Consider the following 13369-nt stretch of genomic DNA (forward strand, 5'->3'; position numbering starts at 1 on the left):
CAGAATGTTTTGTAGTGGGGTAGAACAGAAGAGTGGTATGTCTGTAATAGAAAAGATATGAAAATGTTGTTGTATTACTTTGAAGCCATAATATTTTTATTATGTTATATATTAATATTCAGTTTGAGTAATACAAGACAAAAATTCTAATGTGTGTGGACCTTTTAAACTATTCAGTGAAAAAATCCAGTATTAGTAACCAACAACATAAAATGGCAGAGATCTAAGTTGGAGCAAACAGCATAGAATGAAACACAAAAAAGGTCAAATGTGTTTATCAGTAGGGTGTTTCCCCCCTTACCCAAAAACTGCATTTCAGATTTCCAAAGCCTTTTATTTGATATAATCTCCTATTTATTTTCTGTCACATTTTAAAGGGTTTAATTAACTACAGTAAGTATAGAAATGTAATATTTATACAATGCACCATTACAGTAGGAAATTGAATAGATAACAGTTCATAAATGCAGCTTCCCATACATTATTATCAGCCATTTCATAATAGTGATCCTAAGGAAATGGAAAAATTACCTTATTTTTCCTCTGTCTTCTCCATTGAAAAAGAGGAAGGGTTATTTACTTGTTTCTGCTGTCTCTGGAGAGGAAGTCAAATGGTGTGCAAAGAAGGGATGGAGAGAATTTCCTGTTCTTCTTTATAGCAGTTCTGTGATGTAGTTGCAGGGAGAGACTAGCTAGGAAGCTGCCAAGGCCGTGAAACTCCTGTGCAGTTGGAATTAGGAGGTAATCAAGTGTGGAAATGGGTCCAGAAAGAGAACCGTTATTTTGGGGAGTGGGGAAGAGACTGCTAGAACAGCATATTTTTATCCTGTCCCCCCATCCCCCCACTCTCAAACCTCAGGAAATCAGTCAACATTTTAATAAGTAGAATAACGTGCTGAGGAGAACCTGCCAAAAGGAGCAGATTCTGATTTCATAACTTGCTTACATGTCTAAGTTCTGGTGAAATGCTATGATGTTTTACAATTGTTCAGGTAATTTAATAAGACTGTCATCAGATTTAGTGGACATCATGGATTTGTAGGCTAGGCTACCTGCCTTGGACAGACTATAGGGAAAATGCAAGACTGGTAAGGACACTTCTGTACAGCATGTAGGCAAATTTAACTCTGAAACTTTTCACTGTTTCTCCCTGAACTGGCTTCTCTCTCTACTTGAAAGACAGCAAAATCTTCACTGTGGTTGTACATGGTCTTCCCAGAGAAGGTAACAAACAGCAATATTAATCATAAGCTCAAACTCTTAGCTAACGTTACACTTTTAGAATAGATATGTAGGTTTTGTAGTCCTCCTTTCTGGACTGCAGAGCCAGATGAATATCATAAAATATTTTCCATAAGCAGTTGCTTGAATTTAAAAAAGAATTTATATTGGATATTCTTACACAAATGATGTGGGAAGTTCATTTCTAGCTCATAAGCTTGACTATTTGAATCAAAAGTATACAGTAGATGAGCAAAAGGGATGGGGTTCGCAAAACCCCTTGCCAGACTCCTAGTAGATTTATTTGCTTGGGGTACAATTTAAACTTAATTTTCTCATATCACAGTCACAAAATTTAAGTCTGTGTAAATATGGTCATAGTTGTGAAGTTTGTGGTCAGATCCTTTTTTGGTTTAATTGCCCATTTCCACCCCATCCCCATTACCCCCCTCCCCCCGCCCCAGGAATAAGGTTTAGAGACAGTACTGTGGCTCAGAATGGAAAAAGTTTTAATATTCCCTAATCCTGCTTATTTTCTACCTTTCCCAAACACATACAGAGCCCAGTAGCTTCTTCAAAGCATGCTCCTGATTTATTTTCATACACTCAGAGAACAGAAACAGTACAAGGTGACTTACAGATCAACAACACCTAACCCACACCACTCAAATTTTGAATATGAAGTTTAAAACATTTTTGGGGAACAGTTTGTGATCAATGCACAGTGTAATTTATTTTAAAAGTTGCAAAAACAATTGAGTAATTTTGATTAACAAAGAAATTAATAGAAATCGTGAGCTGCTTGAGGAACTTCCATTATCAGAAAAAAATCACTAAATGAGTAATTACCTCTCAAGGATAATTATTACGATTGCCTAGCACCTATATTGGCTTATTAAAACTTGTTCAGGAGTGACCATTACCATATTTATTATGCATGTTCATAAATTCATAAAAATTCTCAAATTTTTGATTTAGGCAAAATTCGGATTAGGAAAAAGGCAGAGTACTAAAAGACAATAATAACCACTTATATTTTATATAATTATTTTTGCCACAATAGTGACAAGGTAGTGTTCTATGTTTTAACCCATTATTGAAATGCAGCCAGCTTTGAAATGAAACAGGGCAGCTCTTCAATACCATGTAACAATACTACACAATAGTAAATAGAAAGCATTTACTTTATCCAGCTGACAATATAGGATCATTTTAGGTAGGCAGAATGTTGGAATTTGGCTAGGACACAACAGCTCTTATGAAAAATTCCGTGGGAGCTTTAATGATCATGTTAGCAGAGACATAAAAATAGATGTCTCTGCTAAAAGTTGGAACTTAAAGTATAGTATTGACCCTTTAGCATTATAATAGGGTATTTGTTCAATCAGTACCTACTCAGAGAGTGCAGTACTACCTCCTGCATTTGGAACAATATACTTTCTACCTACCGAGCCTAGATTTTCATTGACTTCTCCTAATCAAATAATAAGACTGGTATTGCTTAGCTTATGAGATTGTTATAAGTACATGGACATCCTGTAGTGTCTTGAAGTTATACTGATACACAGATGGGCCAAATATTTGATAGCAACTTTGCAGTGAATAATGTGCCCGATATCTTTATGTGACACCAAAAATCCTAGAATTTTGCTACGATACAAAAATGACTCTTGGATGAAATATTATTTTGAATTTACAAAATTGGATGTGTCATAAAAACTGGTGGCTGTTATCCATACATAAAGGTCTGAAAGCCAGTTGATTCACAAGTAATTTTCCAATTAATCTGTTCTCTTAGTGGGAGTTACCCACATAAATCATTTGCTCATCAGTGGGAGGATAGACCACATATGGCACATGGCTCATTTCTTAAACTTATTATTCTTTTCTAGTGTAATAAATGGTATGGGTGGAAATGCAGGTGTGGGCACATCTGTGAATGGCAACTGCAGCTACTTTGGCAATGCTAGAAAATTTTCAATGAACTATATAGCTAGAGAGTTTGTCACCAGAATAATTGTATCAAGCGGTTCCAACTCATTGAATCTCTTCTCTCCATATGCTTAAACATCTGGAATATGAAGAAGCTCTATATATCTGTACATATGTTGATAGGAAAAACAGTTGTACTGACTTCCACATACTACAAACTAGTATCCCATTTACTTACCATTTTCTTTGTTTAAATACCCATGGGATACATTGGAGCCAAAAAAAACTGACAAATCAGTGGTCTACAAAGATTTATGGAGGAAACTAAAATGAAGTCTTTGAAAATAATGTAAAAAAGAGCATGAAGTTTTTATAAGGACTGATTTTCAACCATTCAGTTGTTCAGTTGAAGTGATGTTGAAAGATTTTGAATATTCATATTTGTAACATTTCTTTTAGCCAGGTAGAGACAATCATTGTGACACCAGTGTAAGTGTGAAGTAAGTCTATTACAGTCAGTGGAATCACTCCAAATTTATGTTGGTGTAACTGAGATCAGAATCTGCCACACTTACCAAAATGAAAGTCCCAAACCGTTCTTTCTTCCACTTGTTAAAAAAAAAAAAAAATCTATAGGATTTTGTAGTAGTATTCACAAATAAAAGAAGCTAAGCTCCGTATTCATTCACACAACTCATTGCTGATTAAAATCTACAAAGATTAGCACAGTGATTTATAATAAATTAATAGAAAACATAGTGTCATTGCACCACATTGTCAGAAAAGTCTCATTCATTTTATCGGCACCAGAAATGCTCACAGCACACATCACAAGAAGGTATTCTCATTTTATGAGATATTGCATAACTAAATTCATTCATAAAGTGAACATGAAACAGTCCCCTTACATCTCTCCTTCTTTCCTCTAAGGAAGATCGTGACAGCACTAAGAAAGGATAAGTAGACTGAAGCAGGCTTTGTAGCATAACTGTTGGAGATCTCAGCTACATGTAGTTCACAGGAGAAAACATTGTAGCATCTACCACATCATGTGTCATGTCAACTGAGAAAAAAATCCATCGCCAGTTCTCAAATGTGATTACAATTAGGGATTACAATTAAGGAAGAAAAAAGAATCCTATTAGGTTTGAAGACTTGATTTGTAACTCTCTTTTCTCCTAGTTTATTTATTTTTGGTTTTATTTCCTACACCACTTTTTAAAAGAAAATTATATTGATTTCTGTATTGAGGTAATCATTGAAATTGAGGCTACAAGTACATGTGGCAGATTCACAAACTAGCCTTTGGTGCTGCATGGCTATGCATGGGGAGAAGGTGCAAGGAGCTTCCCTTTGCTGTGCACAGGATCCAGGTTTAGAGAGGGGGGCCATCTCCAGAGATGGGCAGTAGATGTTAAGGGGAATAAGACTGAGACACAGGAATTTGGGGGAGTCTGAAGAAGTTAGGCTTGCTTAATTACCATTGGAATACTTTAGGTAAAATACACATGTAAACCATTGTTTTAAAAACCGTTTTCTCTTATGGTTTAGTCCTACTGCTAAAGGCTTTGGCTTAAGAAGCTACCTGATCAGTGTAGACCACTGGTCACAAACTCCAAAGGGAAGAACAGCAGGTGGGTAAGCAGGGTGGATACTCAAGGTACTGTAGCCCAGGGACTGATGTCAGAGTGGAAGAATTGTGAATTTCTACCCTAAGATAGGTAAATTCATGAGGTTTGACACCTAAGGAAGTGCGCTCAGTGATCCCAGAAAGGAGACTGAAGTGTAGTTAGCCCTATAACCATGATACAGATGCCTGTACTGTGTGAGCTATCCCTGGGGTGAAGGCCCATCCATGCAGTCCATCCTCAAGCACCTCCCACCCAAAGTGGGCAGTGGCGTAACTAGTTAAGTTCCACTTCACTCTTAAGATTAAAGACCAATATTCTTCCTATCCATTTTCTGATAAGCAGTAATCCTAGAAGCAGTGAATCCACCCATGTGAGGTGCTGGCTGCTCTCTACTCCCATTCACTAATGGAAGCACAGGGTTCTCACCATCTCATGGGATTAAGTCCATTATCACCACCCTATAGCAAGGATGATATGATATAGATAAAGTGCTCCAGGAAGTGTAGAGATGCCACACTTCCTCTATACTCTAGATATAGCTTTTGGTAGCCTATTATACTTCCTTTCTGGAGCCAAAACAAAGAAGCTCAGGACAGGGCCATCACCAGCTGCAGCTACACAGAGCAATGGGGAGTTTAGTTGCCTCATTTCTGTACATAGCTCCTTCATAATAAAGGGTTTAATCTTGACAGCGGTCATCAGTAAGATACTCTGTGGTACCGGGGTGGAAGGCACAGTGTTCTGAGAGACCCAGTCGGAGGGGTAACATTGAAATGGCTGCTACAGCCCCTGTGCTACTGCAAGTAAATCCTCCCACCAGCCCTGAGATTCAGGGGAAATGCTGACTATGCCTGGCTCAGACAGAGGTTCAGACAGCAATTTGAACTGTATCTAAAAGCCACTATGGCTGTTATGCAGCTGTGTATGGAACATGAAGAGAACACTCCCACTTGTCCGCAAGAAGTGAACTATTGCCTGAAATGGCAGGAGTGAAATTCTTCAGCAAATTAGATGCAGCAGCAGGATTTTGGCAGATCCCCTTAGACACTGGGAGCTACAAGATCAGCACCCTCAATACACCGTTTCGCAGATACTGCTTCCTAAGACAGCATTTAGGAGTATGTTTGGCTCCAGAAGTATTTCACTGTACAGTAATCCAGATGCTAGAGGGATGAGCAGGCATGACCTTGTACATTGATGATATAATTTGGGGCAGCACTGCCATTGAGGAGCAAACTGGAAGTTGAGAGAGCTAATAACCTTAAACTGAATAAGGCCAATTTCAAACCACGGAAATAACACACTTGAGAGAGAGAGACTGACCTCAAAAGGTTTCTTGCCTGATGAATCAAAGATTCAGGCAATACTGAATACTAGGGAGTAGAGGGAACCCACAACTGGGCATCTTTATTTTTGAAAAAAGAAGATTGAGAGTGGTGCAACCTGATACATCTTCTAATATAGTAAGGACTCTTGTAAAGAGGATGGTGATTGACTGTTCTGCATGTCCATCGAAGGTAGGACAAGAAGTAATTGGCTAAATCTCCAGCAAGGGATATAGAAAAAGCTTTTGAACAATAAGGATAGTTAAATACTGAAACAGGCTTCCAAAGGAGGTTGTAGAATCCCTGTCACTGGAGGTTTTTAAGAACCGGTTAGATAAATATCTATCTGATAAGGTCTAGGTGCACTTGGTCCTGCCTCTGTGCAGAGGGATGAACTAGATGCCCTCTGGAGGTATCTTCCAGCCCTACATTTCTGTGAACATGCCAAGACCTGAAGATAAAAAACGAATTCAAAGGCTGGTAGGCATGTTGAATTATATCAGCAAATTCATACTTAACTATACTGCTCATGCAACTCACCTAAGACATCTCCTCCACAAGGTCACAATGGGGAATGGATACCAGAGCATGAAAAGGAGTTCAGTGATTTAAAGCACAGTCTGACATCCGCTCCAGTGCTGCAATTTTTTGACCTCTTTAAAAACACCAAACTCTCCACAGACATCTCAAAAGGAGGGTTGGGAGCAATACTATTAGTGTCATGGAGCTGATTGGTTCCCAGCCTCACATATATCTAGGGCTATAGTAGACACAGAGAAGATGTAACTATGAACTGAATAAGAGACATGTACATCATTACACCAGATGTAAATATTTCATGATTTTCTATATGGTCATAGCTTCAAAATAGAGTACAAACCACTGACTGCAGGACACACAAAGGGATAGAGTACCCAAGAATGCAGTGACTACTTTTGAAAATACAGAATTATGTTGTGACCTGAGAGTTCCAGCTGGGACACCACTTAGCAAAGACGGACACATTCCCAAGAGCATATGCTCCATCGGACAGTATTCAGCCTGGTAATGTGGAACAAGCAGTAAACGTACATATGAACATATAAGTGTCATGTGCTGTATCTCCAGCAGGGCCGGTTCTAGGTTTTTTGTCACCCCAAGCAAAAACAAATTTTGGCCTGCCCCCCGCCACCCCACCCCCTTTTGTTTTTTTGGCTTTTTACACCTGTTTGCACTTTGCAATTTTTGTTGTTGTTGTTTTGGGTTTTTTTGACTGTTTAAAATTTAAAAAAAAATGAAAACCAGAGAATTTGTAGTTAGTGAAATAAAACAATTTCCTACTAGTGTACTCATTTAATTTTAATAAAATCACAATTACAAAGAATTTGGGTTCAACTATACACTGTAATGAAAAATGTTAGTGTCTTCCAGTGCGCCCAGTTTTTCATAAATTAAAAGAATTTATATGAACTGAATGTTTCTGGTTTTTATACTTGCGTAGTCTCTTAATAATTCAGTGAAATCTAAATTTTGTGCAATGGTACTTTTCAACTGAAATTAATGCAAGTCCTGACAAACGATTTTGAGACATGGTGGACCTCAAATAATTTTTTAGTAATTTTCAGTTTTGAGAACTTGAGCTCACCAGAAGCCACTGATACTGGTAATGTTAAAAGAATGCATAATGCTATAGCAGTGTTTGTAGTGAGGTGCTCAGGGCTGTACATCCCGCCCGTGGGCCCCCAGCCCGATCTCAGACCTGGCTTCACCCCTGCAGAGGGGACAGTAACCAACAGAGCAGCTCGGGGGGTGGGTCAGCCGTGGGGAGGGGGACAGACCAGATCCTGGGCTCGGCTCTGGCTCCTCCACCACTTGTGACACATGTGGCAGGGGCGGGCAGGTGGGGAGGAGCTGCATCGCCCCACTCCCGAGGTGGCAGGGGGCCAGGGCCGGGACCCCCGTGCTGAGCCCACCGCCCCACCCCACACAGGGGCTCATTGGTTGGCTGAGCGGGGCTGGGGGGAAAAAAAAGATGGCCGGAATGCCATCCCTGGAAATGTGCCACCCCAAGCACATGTTTGCTTTGCTGGTGCCTAGAGCTGGTCCTGATCTCCAGATATATGGGATAATGGAAGCAGAAACAGCTAAAGATGGAATTCTTTAAGCAGTGACACAAGCAATGTGTAAAACACGAGAAAAAAATCAAGATTTCCCACCTTCTTAGTCCCACTATAAAATGAGCTGTCAGTGATCTCAAGCATGCTCTTCAAGGAGACAGACTGTGATTACCACAGTGATGAGAGGATCTATTGGAATGAATACACACAGGGCACCTGGGAATGACCAAAGCAAAAAGGAGTGTTCAGAGTTATATTTTGGCCACAGATGAACAGTGACATCAAAGAAATGGTGAAAACATATCAGAAGTACAGCAACTCCCAGCAGAAGGAACCAATGATACTGTGCAGTTCCGTGAGACTGAATTAGAATGACATATTCAGCCTGGGGAGATATCACCACCTGGTTACAATGATCTACTTTACCCCTCTCCCAGAAGCAGTCACACTTGAAGATACCACAGCAGCAAAAGTTGTCAGGTACATTAAATCTGTATTTGCATGTCATGAAATTCTAACAGGAATAACTGACAGGGGACCATAGTTCAAGAATAGGGAATTCCTGGACTTTTTCTAAAATGTATGATTTTTGCCACGAGACATTCGTTCGCAAATATCCTCAAAACAGTGAATTTGTGGAATGTGGACTACGTACGGTGACGAATTTGCTCAAAAAAGCCATGGATGCAAGAGAAGATCCATATTTAGTATTACTGAACTACAGAGCTACACCTCTACAATGTGGAATATCACCTGCTGAATTCCTCTACAAGAAATACCTATAAATACTTGATGACGACAACAATAACAGGATGACTAAGGAGTCTGTAATAGTGAGGAAAAGTCTAGGAAAGCAAAGTCAGTCAAAATATTACACTGAAGGAGCAAGACCTCTTCCACAGGTTAAAAAAATATGAATAAGGCAAAAATATGAAAAAATTAAGAATATGGCAGGGTGGGCACTGCCCAGGGAAAGCTACAGTGATTAGAGAAGTCACCTCTCTCAAACTTAGTGTTCACAGATGAAGGCAAAATCTTACAAAACAATAGTAGACATCTGCTCAAGATACCTGAACCATTGGCTGAGACAAATGAAATGAGAGTAGGCACACAAGGTGAAACAAGTCACAATCTGACCCTGTTATTGATCATGAGACAGAATGGTCTGTTGCAGACAAGGACTTGCCTTGGGGGTTTGCAATACAGCAGATCAGGAAGATTGCTGAATAGGCTGATAGAAATATGTTGTGTTTAGGCAGCCTGAAGGGCTGTTAAGTCAACTATTGTATCTGGTATAGTTTGTTTAATTTAATAGTGTTTTAGTTCAGTAAAGGATCTTTTAAAAAGGGAAGCTGTGCTATCGGGTAAGTCATCCAGGAAGTGCAGAGATGCCAAACTTCCTGTACACTCTTTATGTAGACTTTGGTAGCTCACGACACTTTCTGCTGGAGCAGAAACGAAGAAGCCCACAGAAAGTCAGTTGCAGGCTGCAGCTACACAGAGTATTAGGCAGTTTTGATCCCTCATTTCAGTACACAGTTCCTGTTCCTAATGAAGGGTTTATCTTCACACTGGTCTGCACACAGTAAGATACTACAGATGATGTCTTTGAAACCAAACTGTGTGTCCTTGATTTTAGGTTTGCTAATCAGGGTATTATTTAAAAAGAAAAACCCTAGCATACTCTTGGGCAAATGATACCATTATTAAAAGTGACCAAATGTGGTCCAAAATAGTGGGCGAGTGTTTCTATTAATTGAAGTGCCAGTGTATTAGAATGGAGTCTTTTGCCAAGGCTTTGAAGTCTCTGACACACACAGCCACTCAGACAAATCTAATAAAGACTATATTATTTGCATAATTACTTTCTATAGAGACCATGGCTATTGCAGAGCAGTAGGTGTTTTCATAGTTTACAGGAGAAGAGCAGAAAAAGGTCAAAAATTCGCTGTATACTATGAGCTTGTGGCTCCGCTTGCGCGCGCGTGCTCTCTCTCTCTCTCTCTCTCTCTCTCTCTCACACACACACACACACACACACACACACACACACACACACACACACGTATTGTGAAATGACACTCCTGCTTCCAACACTGAAGGGACCTTGCACCCTGGTGATCTGTTTCAAAGTCCAGTGTTCCTAATATGAACCCTAGTCCCTTACACCTCACTTTCTCTTGCACTGATTGAAAACCGTGGAACAGCAGAGCTGTGGTTCTGTTTCATGGGGAAAGAGAAATTACAGAGGCCATGCAGAGACTGTAAACCCTCTCCAAGCTGCAAACCTACTGCTGTTAAGTGGCTTTCTTCACAGCAGTGCAGCCGCTTTCATGAGGCTGGTTGGGCCAGTGTTGAAGTAGGAGCAAGATTGTAGTCTGCAGGTCTGTGAACTGTACGTAGAAGCCACGGAGCAGCTACGGGGTTGTTTTCTTCCTGGTCCCAGGTTGGAAGGAGAGGGCAGGATGTGTAAGTTCAGTATGAAACCTGGTGACTTATACTTTGCACAAAGGATTTGTGGTCTATATGTACAGATGTCCTCAAAGTTCATCCTAATAATTATTTACATAAATCTCATGTACACCATCTTAAACTGTAGGCATATTGCACACAAACCCTAAAGATAATTCCTGCAAGTCATAGATCTTTTTCCTTGTGATAAGCAACAAAATGTCCCTAATGGCCTCCTTTGTACTTATTATTTCCCTCTCTTTCGAGGAAAAGGTTGGTAGTACTAGTGAATGGAGCTGCCTGGAGGATGACAATTCCATTCTTACAACTTTTGTGGGTTTGAAATTGGTTTTCATTTGGCATTGGAACAAAAGCAGGGCCTTTCAAATATTTTTGTGAAACAAAATTGTATCAAAACATCCATTTTTTGGATCCAAAAGGTCATGGTTTGTAATTCAACTCAAATGGCTGTAGAGCCTTGGACCTCAGAAAACATCCCCCCATACTTTGGTGAAATCAGGATAATTCTGTGAAATGTTTAGCTTCCAAAAGACAGCATATTTCAACAGAAACGTATTTTGTCAAAAAAGTTCCAATCAGCTCTAGTAGTGAGTCCGAGTGAGTAAAATTTTCAAAAGCATCTAAGTGACATCAGAAATTAAGTCCCATTTTCAAAACAAATTTAGACATTTTGGAGCCCGAGTCCCCTTGACTTTCAATGGGATATTGGGACCTAAGCATTCTTGAAAATCCTACTAAGCACCTATCTGGATCTTTAGGGCCCTAAATACCTTTTAAAAATCTGGCCCTAAATGGCTTAAGATTTATTCCCATTTTCAAAAGTTCTTTTTATAAAATTGCTTCTCATTTCTTCTCTTTAGTTGTACTTTTAATTGCATAAAACCCAACAAATACATCTTTCTAAGAAAATGCATGGAAACAGTTCACTGTGTATTAATTTTGCTTATATCACTGTTTATATAATCAGTTATTGTAGGGACAAATCCTGAAGCCGTCACTCAGTCAAAACTCTCACTGAAGTCATTAGGCGTTTGCCTGTGTATGAAATTAGTAATGCCTTCATTATTTGGCCCATTGTGTGGTTAATTCTGAGGGTCATATGACACTGCAGTGGAGAAGTCCTGCCAAATATAATCACAGTTCAAGTATACTACTGTTTCATCATTATGTACAAGTGGCCTTAAATTCGTCTCTTACTTCTGAAATATCTCCTTGCCATCTCATGTGTTGAGTTGTTTTGATATGTTTGCTAAGTGATGAGTGTGTTTCTGTTCCTATCATCCATGTGTGCAGCACTACTGGGCAGGAATGCTTAGGGTCTTTATATACATGTGCTCCACAGAATTCAGAGCTTGACATATGCTGCCCTAGCACCACTCATGGAATGCCCTCTATTTCTGCCTCTGCAGATATCTGTGGAATAATTTGTACTGTAGTTGAAGGCCTGTGGATAATTTTTCAAACCTTGGAGTGTTTATTCTTCTCCTTCCCAGTGGGGCACAAAATGTCAAAGAAGAAACTTGCCTCTCCCTTCCTCCCCCAGCCCCCAAATGTTACAATCACTTTGTGCAATGTTTCAAGGAATGATTTATGGTTGTGAGAGCAGCCTGCAGATATGTAACTGACCTGTGCCACAGACACCATTTTTACTGCTCTGATTCTTCCCCATATGAGTGTCAAGATAAATGCATTCCTAGTGTTGCTCCATTAAGTTGAATAGAACAACAACAGGGATGGATTTCGCCCCATGTATGTTTTAAAAAAAATCCTACAATCAAACATATATATAATCCAATAGAAAATTATAAGTCGCTCTAAAAACGTCAAGGAACATAGGCTGCATTAGTTGGGAAAGAATATGTGCGAGAATTAAATTGAGATTGTGGGAACCTTAAGTAAGACATCTGATGGACTTGTGAATGCTGAACAGAGGGAGCTGCAGTAAAACATTGCCAGACATTCTAAAGTCAGCTTTGAATGTAGTTAGATCCTCCAAATGGTGTAAATTATCATAGGACCATTGAAGTAAAGGGAGCTGTGACAATTTGCACCAGCTGAGGTTCTTCCCTAGCAAATTTTGAACAATCTTAGATCTATATCCTTCCATCATATGGATAGGATTGTAACAAATCTATTATGCTCAATGCAGAGGAAGATCAGCTAAATTTGTGTAGTGCTTCTAGGACTCAATCCAGCACTTTGCAAGATTGAGCCTTCAGTATATTTATTTTAGTTCATTACAATGACATTTACAAATTTCAGACCTTTTTCTCATCTATGTTAGATGATGGGTTTTGCCTTTCAGTCTTTCTTTCAGTGCTTCATCAGGTGCATTATGTTGCCCAGTATAGTGTCATTTATGCTAATAAAATGCGAAGTCATGAATCTGCCTTGAGGAGGTTTTAAATAAACCCTTGCACATTTACGAATTCAGACGAATATATCATTCTTAACGTCCTGTTTAGTTACATGTTAAATATTTGTCATTTAATGCAGTCATTTCAATTTCAAGAAGAAAAAACTTGTAGCTAAAATAATAGAATTGTAAAGGCACTGTAGAATAGAGGTGACTTTCTCTTTTAAAATCTTTATTGGATGTGGAATATACTTTTTACATTTTGTAGAACAGCAGTTCCTCCTGAAATATTTAAGGCTAGAATAAATGATTATTGTATAGCGCATGGCGCACAAC

General features: G+C 39.2%; 1 protein-coding gene across 2 annotated transcripts in view; it reads right to left on the reverse strand.

Annotated features, from left to right (window-relative positions):
- LOC140894943 (zinc finger MYM-type protein 1-like) overlaps positions 1 to 831 on the reverse strand; it is a 90394-nt gene extending 89563 nt beyond the window's left edge. For both annotated transcript variants that reach the window (XR_012154001.2, XR_012154002.2), the window contains exon 1: positions 532 to 831. The gene's annotated coding sequence lies outside the window, so the exon portion shown is untranslated. The remainder of the gene's footprint in view (positions 1 to 531) is intronic.
- Positions 832 to 13369: the final 12538 nt, after the last annotated feature.

Source organism: Lepidochelys kempii, chromosome 10 (assembly GCF_965140285.1).
Source record: "Lepidochelys kempii isolate rLepKem1 chromosome 10, rLepKem1.hap1, whole genome shotgun sequence".
Classification (NCBI taxonomy): Eukaryota; Metazoa; Chordata; order Testudines; family Cheloniidae; genus Lepidochelys; species Lepidochelys kempii.